The sequence below is a fragment of the Apium graveolens genome, chromosome 8 (assembly GCF_009905375.1).
Source record: "Apium graveolens cultivar Ventura chromosome 8, ASM990537v1, whole genome shotgun sequence".
Taxonomy (NCBI): Eukaryota; Viridiplantae; Streptophyta; class Magnoliopsida; order Apiales; family Apiaceae; genus Apium; species Apium graveolens.
In genome coordinates this window covers 132,205,124-132,223,951 of record NC_133654.1, presented here as the reverse complement: position 1 = coordinate 132,223,951, position 18,828 = coordinate 132,205,124, and positions in this window count along the sequence as shown.

Sequence of the window (18,828 nt, the reverse complement as noted above, 5' to 3'; positions counted from 1 at the left end):
CTTCACCTTGTTCTGACTTATACGGCCAACTTTCAAACTTCCTCTTCTTTTCACCTCTTTCTTTAGTAGCCATCTTCTGGTCACTTTCTATCACTAAGGAAGCCTGAACTATCGAAGTATATGTCTTGAGTTGCAAGGCTACAACTCCACTCCTAATTTCTGGCTTCAATCCTTGTTGAAACCGCTTCGCTCCCTGGGCTTCTGAGCTTACATACTCTGGGACTATTCGAGCCAATTCCGTGGCTTCGTACTCCGTAACATTCCTATCTCCTTGCTTTAATTCTAAAAATTCCATCTCCATCTGATTCTGGAAATAGTCTGGAAAATATTTTTCCAAAAACAATTTCGTGAATCGGGTCCAGGAAATATGACCTTCTCTTTCCAAGGCTCGCGTAGACTCCTACCAATAATTCGAATCATTCTTCAGGAATTAACTAGCATAATTTGTCTTTAAATCATCACTCACCTTGGTGAGGGCAAAAGCCTTTTCCATCTCTTTTAACCAGATCCTGGCCACAACAGGATCTACTTCACCCTTGAACTCTGGGGAATTCACAGGATGGAAGGATTTAAAACTAACAGCTTGGGTTGACCTCCTTGACTGGTGTTATTGTTGGATTTGCAGTTGTTGATGTTAAATTTGTTGTTGTTGTTGTATGAGCTGATGATGTTATTGTTGTTGCTGAAACTGTTGCTGCTGCAGCTAGAATTGCTGTTGCTATTGGGCCAGCTGTGTAGACTGCTGACGCAATAGATCTATCAATTCACTCATGGTAGGATCCTATCAGATTCGTGGTTAAAAGAGTTGGATTGAGGATTCTTCTTAGGAGTGGCATTCTCCTGAAACATAGCAGTAATATATAAGAAAATCGAATGCTTCAAACATTTTATACATATATGTTAGGAGAATGTTGCCACAATGAAAATATCCTCATCCTCAAATAGTTGGATGCATCCAGAGTGAATGGCTAAATTCTAGCAATACCGGCAACAGATGCAACAATAATAGTAACAACAGTAATAACAACGTAAAAGTTTATAAAAAACTAAACAACATAAAATATAGAAGCTACTACATAACAACCATACAGAAAATCCAACTAGTACATCTACTATCCAAACTACTATCTCATCCGAATACACAACAAAATTGGCTGATATAACAGCCTCCAACTACTGCATGCTACAATAACATAATATACATATAAACATACTACATAGCTCCTGAAATAACCAGATCTGAGCTATGTGCACTACACCTACTGCAATCTATCTCTAGATACTGCCACTGCCACCAATCACACCCATCTCAGACACTAACCAGTTAACTAAATCCTGGTAATGGGTACCCCTAGTCTTCGAGTTGATAAAAAGATTAATGTATCTCGCTCTCTCAATAGCAGACTGGGTCAGGGACCTCACTCCAGTCTGAATGTTTGGTGAGGGAGCAGGAATACCCTGAAATGGTCCAATCGATACTCGATCAAAGTGTACTGCCAACTATGGGCTCTGCTCTCTAATCAGAGCTTTGTTCACTGCCTGATGAACATGATACAGAATAGGAGATGAAGTACCTGTGGAAACAGGGGGAGGGACTGGAGGTCGTCTAGGGAAGGAGAAGCTAGGTCCACAACCCGGAGGAAAATCTCTGACAGCTGAAACTGACCTCCGCACCCAATGAGGACGGGTACTCGGTCCAGATTTATCTCCAGGTACAAACTGAGGCACTAATGGGGAAGGTAGGGGAGTCTCTTCAGCTAGAACATCTAAAGTACTCTCAGAATCTGAACTATCAGGATCTGACTCAATCTCCCCGGAAGGAGAGCTGGATATGCATAAAGGGCGCTTCCAATAATATATATATATAAGGAAACACAATAAAAGTTAGGGCAGTTCTATCAAAAATCAATAGATGCCAGGGTAACGCCTTCAGAACCCTTGACTAGAATTTTAAACTCACTCCTCTCTGTGAGTTGTTGACTTAAAGCTTAATGACTTTATTCCTAACTTAAATCAGGGACTTAAATATGTAGCTCTGATACCAACTGTGACAGCCTCAACCCCGGGGTCAGAAGTTGACGTCACTAAATATATCAAACCATAATTATAAACTACTAGATTATTATTATACTATCACGACCCCAAGACCAAGATCTTTTCCAGGTTCAAGTATGATTTAAGCTACTTACTATTACAATAACCAATTATTTATAAGTCTGACATACTAATTTATTACAGCAACTCACAGCCCTAAAATAGGCCCCACAAAACTATCTCAACTGATCCTGCTACCGGTGACACTGGAATCCTGCCCTGAACATGAAGCACTGATCTTCTAGGTATCTCTGACATATATATATATATATATAACAGATTGCAAGGGTGAGCATATAATCACTGAGCAGTACAAACATAAGAATTACAGAGTAAAAACAGTTTAAACTAAACAGTTATAGGAACATAATTATAAAGCAGTAACTTGTAAATCATTTCGAATCTGTCAAAACAAAACAAATCAAACTGGATATTACTAACTAGCATGCTCTTTATAAAACAAACTTAGTTGTGTGTTGTGTAAACACCAAAATCCAGTTTTAGCATGCTATTCACATTTATAACTCAACTGTATAAATCACTTGTTCCGTTACGGGAATCACAAAATCAAATCAGATACATTTTGGACATGTGAAGACGGCTGATCAGGCTATCAACATTAGACGGCTCCATCTGCCATCCCACAAAACTGTTCAGAAAGCCAGAGACTAGCTAGGTCTCTGACGTGCTGGACTAATCGGTTAAGTAATGTGCGCAACCAAGTTAGCCGCTTATGCTACCACAATAAACCACTCTGGCCTCTATCTATCCAATATCTATTATTTTTATCCAATTTTCAAATCACTTGTACCTATCTCAGTTTAAAACAGTTCATTCAACAACACACATAAATATTGTTCACAAATCTTTTTCAGTTGGAGATAGGTACCACTACTAGAAAAATGTCAATAGACATCGGCTAAAAACCGATGTCTATGAACAAACAAATCCGATGTCTTCGTGGTTGATGTTAAAGACCCCCCCATTTAACATCGGTTTTAAACTCATGTTAAATAAGACATATAACATCAGTTCTTTGAGTGAAACCGATATTTGTAACTTGATATTAAATTTCTCATGCATATCTTATCTTCATATAACATCATAATATGATATTTTTATCAATTTAAATAAATGCGAGCTAAGCAAAATCTTTCCATTTACCTATTAAACTGATGTTACTTATAGCACTAACAACGGTTTTCCTTTAAAACCGATATAAATATAACATTTGACATCGGTTTTTTATTGGAAACCGATTTATATTGGTGACAAACTGATGTCTATAAAGCTTAATAACATCGGTTTTATGCTTTAAGACTTTTTTTGTTGTAGTATTTAACATCGGTTTTAATCAGTTTTACTGATGTCAATGTTCAACTAAAACTGTTGTTTTAAGCTCTGACATACATCATTTTCCACTGTAATGATGTCTTTACCTGTTTTATTAATGCAAATTTTAAAAATATAGATGCCAAAAATTTTCCAAACTACCAAAACTAATTACTGCATAATACCAGTTATCTATAAATCTAACAACCAATATTCAAACATCTGGTACAACAGATTCATCTAATACAAATATCAAGTACTACATATATCCATCCATCTATTCTACTAGTGTTTATACAAAGAATTTGACTTGGTACTGGCAATACTAACAACGAAACCAAACAGGAAAGCGTGCAAAACTTTTCAGGAGTTGTGAAGATCTTTAGTATTCAGGTGTTTGCGAGAAGGATCGACAATGTAAGGGAATGTAAGGATGGTCACAACTCTGAAAAGAAAACAAGTGCCACGTAACATCAGAGAGATTGAGAACATTATATCTGTATTCATATCAAAATCAGAAATAAAGAATTCATTTCTAGAAAGTGAAGATATAAATATATCATATAAACCAACAACCTTCCAACAATGGTGGAACTAAATTCTAGGAGGTCTAACCTTTCTAGTTGAGAAGATAAAATCCCGGAGAGCCCCTACAGGATCTGGCCTCGAATTCCACGTAACATATCATGACAACCTCTCTCTCAGTTTACAAAGATTGACGATTGACTCAGCTTTAAGTTCGTCAGTATTTATAGAATCACCACAAGTTTCAAGCATTGAAAGCAAACTTAAGTATTCAGGGACATTATCCTGCAAAACTCTGACCATTATCAATGACAGCTGATAATAATTAAAATAGCATGCTCATTTGTCAAAGTACAGGTCATATTGATAAGATCCCAAGACTGATAATACATACCACCATGTTACAATACTATGAAACCTGTTGAGGAAGGAATTTGGTCCAGGTTGTTGTAGGAAGAAATTGCCTCCTGCTGTGAATTGGAATTTGAATTTACAGAATTTTTTCTAGCTCTGGAAGTTTAAAAAATTTAAAGAAGCTTCGAGAAATAATTTTTATACCCTCTGAAAATGACAATTTCCAGAACACATGCCACTCATAATTTACCACGGTCATTATTTACATTGTTCAGAAATATCCAAGACAGAACATATTAGAAAAAGATTGTAAACTGAAAACAGTTGCCATGAGGCTATAGAAAATATCACAGTAGTTACCTGTAGGTCCTAGTTTTTGGTAACTTCTGTAAATGCAGATTTCAATATTCAGCCATCAAATGGAGTTTCTACCTTGTCATGGAGACTGGCCTACTGTTCATATTTCTGTAAGCAACAGAACTCATCTCAAGTGAGTATTTTCCTGGTGAGAATGTTATCTCAACAATTGCACCTGCATTCACTAGATTGAACTTCAGGACCTTTCAACAAAATGAGTTCTTATCCTGTATCAGCAAAATGATTTAGTTTCATAGGACATACATTTAATGAAACTGAAAGCGAGAACAAAGATGCTCAAATACAGTATGTAGAATTGACCTACATACCATTTTGCACTGGATTGAACTTCAGGACCTTTCTCCTCAGTGCTCTCTTTTGTGGTAAAATTTTGACTCACCTCAAGGGAGGAGTACGAGTCTGAGTCTGATGACTCCGTCTCATAAGTTTCAACAACATAATTTTGACTCTGTCTCGTTAGTTGCAATTTAAAACATAATGGTTAACATAAGAAGATAAACTATTTTAGCTTGTTCACAACGTTAGCAGTTTAGTATACACTGCCAAGCAGAAATTTATATAAAAAGATATGGCGAGAAACATCATATGAATTATATGAGAAATAACATAAAAGGGTACAACTTACTTAAAATGTTGGAGCTTAAAGAAACCCTTCATACCCCCCCCCCCCGAAAGTAAGAGTATTATACATTAAAAGACAAAAAAATTGTAAGTAGACAATATAAGGCTTGATATCCTAGGCTCTAGGCAGGAGCTCTGGACCACAGGCACCAGCTTCATGTGAATCAAGAAAAATACCAGATAACTTGGTACTTGCAATAGTCGTGTTATGTTTTTTTAGTAAATTAATCAAACTATATCATGACCTTATCATTTTCACAATACCGTAAACAATAGTACTTACCTTCTAATTTCAACTTCCTTCCTAGACTTCAATTCTTTTTTCCAATTCATCATCCTACACATAAAATAGTTAAATATAGAGACAGAAGTTTATCAATCTAAACAGGGCCTTGGATTCCTTAATTATATTACATACCTGTTATTCACGTATCAATCTTTGTGCAGTGAGAGGAGGTGATGGCAGAACAGGTGTGTGCGGAGGATAAAAACCATCAATTTCACCTAATAGAAGCCACAGTATGCGCGTTTTAAGAAACGGGACTATCTTCTATGACAGTTGAGAGCTTTTCCATCCGAGGAAGATAAAAACATACATGAGATTGACTCAAGTTCTCGCGGCCCATGTAATTGCTCAACACACCCATCTGACTGTAGTGATATACTTCAGAATGCTATTTTTAAAGTAACATTAAGCAAAAAACAAAGTCAATAAAATAGTACCAACTGTCATGGATGAAGCAACTACTTAATACATTATTAACCGTGTATCTGCCATGTTAGTAATTGGTTTAAAAAATTACGGTTTCAAATTAAAAAACAATCAAACTTACCCAATTAAAAACAATCACTCATCTAATTAAAAAATTAAAAAAATTAGGGTTTCAAATTGGAACCCATAATTATAAAATTAGGGTTTAAAGCTTACCCAATTCAAACTTTGATCTCTGATTTAGCTTTAACTTTTAATTTATCCTTAAACTCAGACTTAAGCTTTAAAATCCAACTTGAGCTCGAAACTCTGACTTGAACAACCTCCTCCGACCCCTTAAACTTCGACGAGAGTATACTGAGAAGAGAAAGTGCATAAAACATAGAGAGAGAGAGAGACTGAAAGCACATACATAAAGCATCCGAGAAGAGACAGAGAGATGGTGGTGGGTGTTCTTCAGCCAACTAGACTTAGACGAGAGAGTTTAGAGTCTTTGATTTTCTTAACTTAATGTTTTATATTTTATTATTTAAGAGTATATAAAATTAAATTTTAATTTATTTTAATCTTATGTTAGAAAAGAGGGGGGAGATATGTGACTTAAAATTTTGGCTAAGGAAAAAATAAGAGGAAAGTTTAAGAGGGAATGAATTATTTGACCAAGGGGGAAACGGGAGAGGCGCGCTGGATAAAATTTTTAAAACGGACTTATAACATCGGTTGGGCTAAAAAACTAATGTCTATATTATAAAAACACATCGGTTGATTAAAACCGATGTAAAAAACACTTTTTACATCGGTGCCAACATCAACCGATGTCTAAGAGGCGATGTATATTCTACTTTTTCTAGTAGTGTACCTTTTCGAAGTTACTTTTCCCCAAAACAGATTTTAAATCAATAATTATAACTACAGGGGATACGTAACTTAAAAGTTTATGTTCCTGTTTGAAAATAAAACATCAGTTCATTAATAAATACTGAACTATAAAGTATAGTCAGGGGTACTTGCCATGCAACGAGTTCTCAGAAATTTCTAGGGTAGCTTCGCTCGTCTGATTTTATTCCTCGCAAACCTCGACTGGGATCTATAGTAACAGAATACCCTAATTAGTTATTCTGACATGCTTGATATCCTTTGAACCTAACTAACCCAATCCGATAAACCTGTCTCGTATAATATTTATATGTATATGTATATTCACGTAATCGATACTTACGAGAGCGATAAAACATTTAATACAATATAGTACACTTCTCGTAAATAAAATAATTTTCAGAAAAATTGGACAGTGACTCTTCTATTTATTGGACTACCCGTCGAAACATAATCGACGTCAAAATCCCAACAATCAAAATTCTAAAATCAGAACCTCAATACGTCTTTTAAAATAATTAACTATTTTTCGTTTCGAAAATAATTTTACGAACTAATTTATTATTTTTATAAATTTAGGACTTAGAATAATTCATCATGGTTCACCGTTGACTAGCCGAGGCTCATCGTCGACAGCGGCAAAATTTATTGGTGTAAGATAATATTCGGGTTTCCGAATAAATTTCACCGATTACTATTAATAATTGCCTGCACGAAAAATATATTTTTATCACGAATATCACTCAAAATATTCCTGCAAACAATTAAAAATTTTAAATCAGAATTAATTAATCAAGGCAACATACCACAATCCAACACAGAACACACACTCATGCATACACGCACAAACACTATACACGCATAAACATACGCGCGCGCGCCCACACAAACACACACACATATATATATTTCAACAAAAATCCAAACTCAGTAAAAGCAAGCAACCAGAATAAATGGCCGGAACATACAGGAAAATGCAAGGTGAAGCAACAGAGAAACGGGGGGGGAGAAAAAGGAAAGAAAAGTGAGAACAGGGGGAGAAATATAGAGGAAAGAGATTGAGAGAGAGAGATAGGGAGAAATTGAGAAGAGAGATTGATGTTGCTGTCTCCAAATGAAAAGGGGATGAAGAAATAAAATAAAAAAATAAATTGTACTTCTGCCACGCGTCCAAAATAAGGGACACGTACCCTTGTTCGTAACCGAAAGCCCCATTTCTGACACCGATTTGTGAATTTAACGGTACATATCGCATGCAAGAATTCATCGAAATAATATCAAAATAATTTTAAAATTTTATAAGTATTCTGAAACTAATAAAACAAAAGTTTCGTAATTTTTAAAATATTTTGAATCGCGCAATATAGCCGCAATTAACGATTTAACGAACAAACGCGCGGGTGAATTTAATCCAAAAATTGTCGAAATAATTTTAAAATACTCGAAATATTAATATCTAAAAAAAATATGGGTTTCTTAATATTTGAAAATTCTGAAATTTAATACTGAATTTACATAGAAATGAAATCAGAAAATTATTTAAAGGTAAATAATTGATGAAATATTGATTTCTAAATTTTCTAAATTCCCAAAAATATTTATTGAAATTATAAAATCATAAAAATAATTTTAGAGACAATCCAAATATTTATGAAAATAAATCTTCAATAAAATCACTTTTAAAAGTGAAAACAAAATAATATGGCTCAATAATTGATTATACAAATAATACTCAAACACCAATAACCACACATAACTAATAATAAAGCAACACACAGCTGACAGAGCTAATACATATATTTCATTTATTTAATTATTCAATAATTACACTTTTAATATTACATAAATACGATTCATTCTACATCATCCTTGTTCAATCATGACATAAAGAGGTTTCTTGAATATGTAAATGGATTAAAACAATCTCAAGACTTGCTAAGAACATATGAAGCCATAATGAAAGTGCAAACAAAATTATCAGTTTGAAAGAGATGAAGACATAGAAAGAACACAATCTTATAAATTAGAAATTCCTAAGAAAGTGAAAGAGCACCTAAAATTCTAGAACTTCCTTGCTTGAATGACTTGAGAAAATGGTTGAGATGAGTCTCTTATTTATTATAATATCCTGATATTTTTATTATTAAATATCTATCTAAATTTTATTTTATAAATTTTTATTTAAATTACATTTATTTTATTTATAATTCTAAACTTCTAGAAATTGTTTTGGAGTCCTAGTCAGATTCTATAAACTATTGATAAGATCGGTAAAAAATATTGATAAGATCGGTTAGTGATAGAATAATCTTCAAGAACCTACTTCTCGATAGGGTTAAAGTTATTTTAACAGTCCTATAAATACATGTTGATGCATATCTAAGAGGGTGTACAACTGCGCCAAATAATAATAACTCGATAGAAAATCCGGTAAATATGTCATCCTCTGTTACTTGCTTTCTAATATGCAATGGTGCGCTTCTCTTTATTTTAATGTATATATTTGCCCTATGTTTACATGTAGATATAGAAGGATTGACTTGAGGCTTAGGTACTTTTATCTACGTACTAGTTTGTATCAAATGGTTTTGATATAATATATTAAATTAGTAAATGGATAGTTATATGTCAATATAGATTTAATATTCTACCCGTGTATACTTTTTGTTTTGTCCATATTCGATCCATACGCCCTATTTTATATTTGAATTCAAGCCAAACAACTGTAAGCTCTCGTCATACTACTTTTACTAGCAACTTTATTCACTTTTGCATATATATTTTGTGCACGTTTTTCACCTGTGCCTAAATAATTAGTTTATATTTGTTAATGCTTCGCATGATTCACAAAATTTAGATAGATATATTAAGAATTTTAATGGCCTTGTATGTATTGTGTTGACAAATAAATATATTTTCAGTTGAATGTCATTGGTACTATTTCATTCGATTATCAATCTTATTAATTGTAATTTGTAACTTACTCATTTTTTATTTTATTGTTTTATTAATTTTCAAGTTAATACTCACGTATAACATGACACTACTTTAAAAATTCTTTAAAAAATATGATTTTAATGAGTATTTGTAAAGCATGATAAGTATTATTATTTTTGTACTAAATACCAAAATATTCTACATGCATTGGCTTTGTTAAAAATGATTTACATGGCTTCCGTATTATTAAGATATATTAAATTTCTAATAATGGTTATAGTGATGTACTTGGCCTCCATTTTGTTCCCTGTGATTTCATAGTACGAAGCAGCTTCCCGGTGACTACCTTTACTATGTGTTAATTTATATCTTTGTTTCATTATTTTAAAATATGGATTCCAATCAAATCAGTACAAAACATTAGAATAGTGTGAGTATATGGTACTTATTATTTTGATAACAAACTCAAATGTTGTCCGTAATTTTGTATTTTATTCTACTATATATATTTTGTGGTACTACAATTAATATTATTATCTTTTTAGGACATGTTAATTTTGTACCTTTATGTGTACATGTTGAGCTTGATTTTTGATGTTCGTTCTCTGTTGCTCGGCTAGTGATAATGTGGTATTGCCGCTAATTATGTTATATTTGTCAGTTAATAATTAATTTTTACCTATAAATTATTTTAATATTTTGTTAATAAACCTATTAACTTTGATTTAGCTGCATAAAAGTGGCGGTACTGGTAAACAGGTGTGTCCCTGGAGGGTTTCATTACATTGCTATTAATATTTTATTTTATTTTTTTAACCTTTCTTTTCCCTGATTGTTAATTTGTTTGGTCAACCTACTGTTTTTTTGTCAAGAATGAAATACTTTCATTGATAAGATTTTGAAATACAAAAGAGTATATCTTCCGATCACAAAGTTCATCATCTAACCGAAAGGCACGCAAGTTGCCTCCGGACGTTTAGACAATAAAACCTTAATGTATGAAATAGATAACCCACAAAAAGGCCTCGTTAAAACCTCGCAAGAGTAAAACCCTATGGGAAAAAAACTCAGGGAGGAAAAAGAGTGTCTTTTGTAACTCAAATTTCATACAAAAACTAATAATAACTAGTATCTTTCGATAATTGCAAGAATGTCTCGTATCATCAATTTGAAACTATATCCCTTGTTTTGTACTTCAAGGTCCCTCTGAAAAAAGAAACGAAGTAGAATCTCTTCCAAATATCCTGAAAATAAGAACAAATCAAATAAGAAAAAATGTATTAAAACATTAAAAACAAATCTACACATAATACGACATTAAAATAAAATAAAATCTAACCAAACGATATATTTGGTTAGACACAAAGTTCCCATATTAGAACACAATCAGTCATTAAAGACTCATAAAACTAAAAAAATGGTCAAAAGCCATCATATATGACACTCCCGTATTGGCACAAATAAGTCACCTCACATGACACATCATTCTATAAATTGATTTTTAAAGTCCATTTATTTTGAAACTTAATGACCCTTGAAAAATTCTTAAAAGCATAATAACAGCACAATTTAGAAACTTTTCCCAAGTCAAAAATTGATATATAGTTAAAAACGTTAATTAATAAAATATAAAGATTCATTCGAAAAAGGTAACATATTAATAAAAATATCCTTTAATAAGAGCATTAAAGAGATAATAACTACTATCCTTTTAAAAGCTTAAAAATCACATGACATAAAACTATCCTAAAATATACTAGCCAAGAAATCTTTATCATTTAGAAATCAATTAAGGAAAACTTTTAATCTCAATAATTAACACATTAAAAACCACATAAATACATTACCAGAATTAAGTGAAATAATTTTAAAATATGAAACTTACACAAATAAAAGCTACATTAAGGAACTAATAAAAGCTACATTAAGGCTATAGTCACTAGATATAAGCCATAAAACAATTAAACTATAAAATCAATTATATACTACGAAAAGATTTCAGAGAAAAAGAACTTTTTACAGCAAATTAAAGATATATATTTTAACAAATAGTACTAATCCACTAATTAAATGAAGATTTCAAAAAATACCTTTTAAGAACAAAATCAGTGGAAAATTTCATAATCGAGATTGTAGCAAGAAAATTTTAAAAATCTTACTAAACTGACGTAATAATTGATAATAAATACAAATTACTCCAAAATATAGTTGATATCATAATAAAGACAATTTACTACTAAACACATCAAAAGTATCGGTTATAAAATATATGGTAAGCTTGAGGTACAAACCTGAAAAGGTAGCATTACCAAAACTGAACAGGGAGATTTTGCAGGTTAGCAACATATATCATGACTTACTTATTTTATATATCAGACCCAAGAAAAGATACGATCAAGTAAGACAATTTTTGCACTAAATAATTCAAGATTAATGCAAAGTTGAATCAAGCAGAAAACATGTAGTTCCAAGATTTATTTCTCTTAGCTAAACTACTAGTGATTGTGAAGATAGATGAGGGAAATTGAATTTTAACGTTGTTTCATAAAATGCACAAAAAAACATAATAATAATGCAAATATTTGCACTTATCTCTAGTAACAAATATTAAAGAAAAAAAATAAGTAGGACAACTCGATAATCTACTCATTGTATTCTTCAATGGTAAAATATCACACATCAAAAAGACAATATTATAGCACACAGAGTATCAAAATGTATTAAATTTTAGCAAGAACTCATAAAATGAATATACTCACAAATGACTTGCAAACACCTTAAAAATGGTCAAAAAAAGAAGACAAAACTCAAACAATGGTAGAGCTAAGATAGACATATTCAACTGCCAACGCAAATTTTTGAAAAAAAACATGCTATTTATTACTATTATAGCTAACAAATGCCAAAAATCATTCACAACTATTTTGTAATAATCATACAATGTAGATTACCAAATTTCTACGCAAAATTACAGTAAAGAATTTCATACCATTGACGCGGAGTCCATTCACGCAGTCCTTACCTTTTCTTTTGATTAAAGTCATGGAGATGCTTGAGCAACCACCAATTCCTGACCTCAATTGCTTTCTTTAAACTGAACAAGTGTTAAATACATTGGAAAAAAGGTATTGAAAGGGCATTGTAACCTGGGACATTGATTTTGAAGAGATGGGAGTGAGGAGTTTCCAGCCAGTCCATCAACGCGGGTGAACCGGGAAGAGCTCGCCGGTAAATAGGACCCCTCCAAAATAAATACGTAAATGTGTAATACTTTTACCATTCTCCTGCCTTCTCCTTTTTCTCATCATCATCACGCTTCCACCCGATGTTCCTCTTTGACATTTAATCAAACTCATAAATCCTGCTGGCTCATATAAAGATCCCTTTATAATATGTTCTTAATGAATTCATAGCATGACAACTTTTTATGATCTATCTATCAACCTATTGTTAGTTACACACATGGTTACATAAGTATAGTATTTTTGACTCAGTATCTAAATTCATATAAAATTAAAGTAGGTGCACGACACTAATATATGGTCGTTAAATTTCTTCCATTAGACATAAATTGGGGCTATAATCGGTCTACCTGGTTTCAGATAATTTAAAGTTAACTTCGTATTTGTATCAGGTACGAATTTCTTATTTTTCTCTTCTTTTTAAATAATAAAATATTTGATAAATTTATTGTTGATCCATTTTCTAAAATTGTGAGCTTATTTTCTCAATGTGTACCTATTTGTATGCATTCTCGTTTTCTTTTTGACTTCCCTATTCTTGAATTTATTGTTGTCTTGACTCGTTTATATTGTTTATTTCATATTTTTCTTGCGACATTGTTTTACTTTGTTTTATTTCGTACAACGATTCAAGCGACCTTTGTAACCTATTATTGGCCTCTTAGACCGATCTGTATGGGTTAATTACGGACAATGTTCATATGGAGTTCATAGTAAAGGTGAACTAGGCACCAACTCGTATTGGTGGGTGAGTATATGAACGCGTCTCTAGGGTATGAGAATTGATAATATCATGATCGCTATTGTATTGTTGGGATGTATTTTACATTTCTTATTTCTTATTCGGGATTACCGAGGAAGGAGTCATTGTCATATACTTTGTCATATACTTCGCTGGCGATTGGAGTTCAACGAGTATAGTTTTGTGTAACAGACCCATATTTACAACATTATTTGTTATTCACCCTTACTTTACGATTCATTGCTAGCCCAATTATTTTAAATTGTTATTCTACTGATTCGATAAAAAATGATAATTGTTTCAAAACTATATTGTTGACTTTTTTGACATTTTCAGTTTAAATCTCTGTGTTGATAAGATACAATCTATTCGTATTTATATTTCATAATTTATTTAGATTATATTCGTACATTTGGCTCACTCTTTATTGTTTCCTTTCCACAGGGAAATAGGGATAAAGCGGGAAGAGTGATGAGTGACACCCAGTAGTTAGTTGAGATTCAGATTAGTGGAATCAATAAATTTGAGATTTTCTTTTAATGGATTTTATATCCTATTTCTATTTTCATTATTATTGGAGGTTTAGACCATAAATATTTATTATACTTTTCGGTTTTGCTACATTATTACAGTTTAATATAATTTAGACTTGCTTATAGTGTGTAGCTTTATTGTTATAAAAGTAGGGTGATGCATTTATAGCCAAGAATTAGGGTTTTTGGTTCGATCCAATGAACCTTAATTTGGCACATGTCACTCATCCAACGGCTATCATAAAATAATAATAAACAAATAAAATATTCTCTCACCCTTATCCTCTCTAATTCAGAATGTGTTGAATAGAATTAAGAAGTATTAAATCTGAATTTCCATTACATATGAATTTGGAGTTCATTTCACCAAATGCATCTTCTAGAATCATTTTAGCTATCAATGAAATTACTATTCACTGACCCTGACAAAAAATTATCACATAATTATGAAAAAATTAGGGAAGCATCCTTGAACATATCTAAGAATAGGTTTTAAATAGTTTTTAAAAATAAGTTAATTTGATGATCGAACAAAATTTGTATCAATAATCACTTACTTGTGAAATGGGTGTACAAGAAAATAATGTTCATATATTCATGGAGCTTCTTAAATAATTTATAATATATTTCCAAAAATTTCATAACTTTTCAAGTAACAGAAGTAGGATAAAACTATTCAAAGTGAAATAATGAATAGTAACCTCTAAGACGAAAAAACGACTTTCAAAATAATTTTTTTGTAAAATTACAGAAATATTTCTAGACCTTACTAAACTTAGTTTAGACCATGTCAATAAGTTCTGCAAAGTTTGAAGTCAATCTTGATGATGAAAAGTCTTTTACGCGTTGTTTAAGTGTTAGTCAGTTCTAATTTAGCGTGACGGGCAAAAGACTTAGTTTTGGACAACACCTATAGACCAAACCCTATATTATGACTTAAGAAATTTATGGACTAGTATTTTAAAAAGATTTGATCTTTAAAAGATTTTAGAAAAATAGTAGAGTATTTAAAATAATTTTCTCCGAAAGAAATAAAGTCTTTTGGGGCACGGGGAGAAATTTATTTAAAATACGCCTTGTAAAAGTAAATATGTCATGAAAAAACATTTCAGATTTTTTAAAGATATTCAAAAAGGTTAGTTCATGAAATATCCGTTGATATAAGTCGTCTTTTCGAAATATAGTAAAACCGTAAAGTTTAAGACAACCGTCACCAAATATAAAAGTTTGCCTCATAAATGCCTCTACTAAAATATTGTAAAATACCATAAAATGATATCTCAAATATTTTAGTTAAGTCAAACACCACAAATCTATTTTCATATTTTAAAACATGTGTTTGAACTAAAATGACTCGGATTTGATAAATGTTGACTTATCACTTATATAGAACCTTGACACCTAATGGGAGGTACTAGGTGACCTATAATCAATTTCCTAATAGTTTAATAATATCAAAATCCTAAAAACAAGACAGTCTTTCAAGATAACTAAACAACAATCACCCACTTCAACTGTGAGAAAATAGTTACCAATTATAATTTCTTCACTTGATTGTGTGGTCATATCCCTCTGCTCTGGCATATTTTGAAGGATTAATCAACTAGGGATGGGAGATTATAAGAGATCATTTCAGAAAAAAAAGTCTTTCTTATACTAAAAAGGATAATTTTCACCTTTATTGTACGAAGTGGGAGGTTCTTCATCTGAGGGGGGGAGATTATTGGTTCCGAGTTGCAAAATATTTTCTATGTGCTCTAAGGGAAGATTTGAAGATTGAACACAAAATTTAGAAGACGTATCTATTTTGTTAACAACGATAAATTTATGAATTATATTTAAATTCTATTAAGTAATCTTAAATTAAGTAAAATACCATACAATTACTTTTAATTTAAAAAATATAATTTTTATCAATAATTAAGTAATATTAAATAAATTACATGGAAAAAAAATATTATAAGAAAATTATCAAATAAAATTAAGTAATATTATATTTTCTAAAATAACAAAGATGTTTGATTCATAAAATACATACATGTTAGATTTCAATAATAAATAAAACAACTATGTACTATGTTGAGCAATATTGAAACTCTATCTATAACTCAACAATGCTGGTTTGGATAACTCACATAGAACGAGGACTTGCAAATAATTCCATATTCCACTTGAATCAGTACAAAATGAAGATTAGATATATACACATGTGGTTCTGAGAATTGTAGTGAAGAAGTCGTCAACAGAAGTCCGGGTGAAGTTCATTAATATGTTCATGCATTAGAATAATAAGTTGAAGATATTCGAATCAATTTTTAGGGTTAGTGTGAAAATTTCAAGGGTTCAAGTGAAGTTGATTGAAGGTTATAGAAGACTTAATAATGCAATACACAAATTATAATACGAAAGTCTGAGAGTAGAACTAGTCGCATGTGAATTAGACCATTGCACTATGTGTCAGTGATCCATGAAAGAAAACTAAATATTATCTTTAGAAAGATTGTTAAGTGAGGATTTATATTAAAGCACAATGTCATATGAATAGTATGAAGACTCAAAGCTCTGAAGATTGAAAGATTAACATCTTAGAATACTATGAAGATGTTAAGGGTTCGAGGACAACAAGGCTTCAGTGGATCATAATTATAAGATTATTTTCTTATGATTCTTGTTGGATCCAAGACTTAATATGATAAGTAAACTCTTTCTTATATATTTTTATACTTCGGGCCCCATCAAAAACTCAAGGAATATAAGTTTAAATGCCCTGTCACTATGATTCTTATTTCTTATTGAATGTCACCTCATGGCTGAACCTGTGGCTCCAGTACTTTTTGTGCTAGATCTTGTTGGCTCAAAGACTTAAAATGTATACTAAACTATAGCTTGAAGATGTTGATATTTCGGTCTCTATCAAGATCTCAATAGATGCAAGTTTAAATGCCCAGTCGCCATGATTATTTGTTCATGTTTCTTCTCGGCTGGACCCTTGATTCCTGTCGAGTTTTAAGGCTTCAAGGGCTGGTTTTTTCTCGGGAAAAACTGCACATGTCGATATCAACCTGGTCCTGGTCGACATCTAGGAGTTGCACTAGGTCTTGGCCGATTTATGAGCTTAAACAAAGAAAAAATCTCTAAAGCTAGAGACCTAGTCGACATCTAGGAGTTCTGGTTGACATATAAGGTTCCAGCCTATCAAGGTCGACATCTGACACTTCTTCTCTCTCTTGGTCGACACCTGATCCTCATTGGGCAGACTTGGTTGATGTCTCACTCTGATTGGATGGTGTTTGTCATTTTGAGTTTATAGGAGGATCTTTGTCGACATGTGATGGTGATTGGTTGAAATTCTAAGTGACATCATCATTTCGGTAACATCTAAGCATTACATGGTTCACTTGAATTCAAACAAATGGACATGCTTATGCCACATGACCCTATCCCCTTGTCAAGCTATCTATAGCCTATATAACAATCAAATCAAGCAGCTAAGAATAACACTTTTTTTCAATAGCTTAACGAAACTTTGTAGAATTCAATTCTAGGAGAATAATTTGATTCAATTTGTTTGATTTTTGTGAAGGGAAGTGCTACCCATTTTTAGTCTCACCATAAAATCTTACATTCTTTTAAACACTCATTAAATCTAGCACTTCTAGCTTGAATTGTATATATTTGATAAGAGTTTTATCTTCTTAGAGTGATAGGAAGTATTGAATATTGTATTCTTTGTTGTAAGTCGAACCCTTCCGGTATTTATCCTTCTTAATAAAAGAACATCTACCCCGAATTTTATGTTTGTGATCGTTCACATTTATTCCGCTGCTTTAATCGATTAAAAATGAAAAACATACATTCACCCCCTCTCTATGTGCTCATTGGACCTAACATACTATGTGCTTAACTAGAACTATATCGTTGAATTTCATAACTACACATGGTTCAGATTCATTTTAACTAGAAAATATAGTAGCATTTATTAATTATACATTTTGATCAGTTTCAATTCTTTAAATATACTAATTTAATATTTGATATTAATATTTTAATTTGGATCCATGTTTTGAATGGGTTATAAGTTTTAATTCTTTGCAAAAACTAATTTGATATCTTTAATCTCGGTTATGTGCTTTGCACGAGTTATGAACTAGTATTTATTTATAAGTGAAACCATATTTTTTATTGGAATACAAAAATATCAAAATATCAAATTTTGGTACTCATTAGATGATTATATATTTATTTTTATAATTATATATTTTTAAATCTCAACTATTAAAATAAATGTAGACATTGTTTTTTATTAGTTATTATGAATCAATGATCGAATTACCATTTAAATTGATTTTTTTAATAATAATTAAATAATAATAAATGATTTTATTGATATATATATTCATCTTAAACTGAAAATTATATTGCATCCATCCCAACGTCTATCTAATTTTAAGTTAATAAAAAAATTTGAACACCAAAAAATTT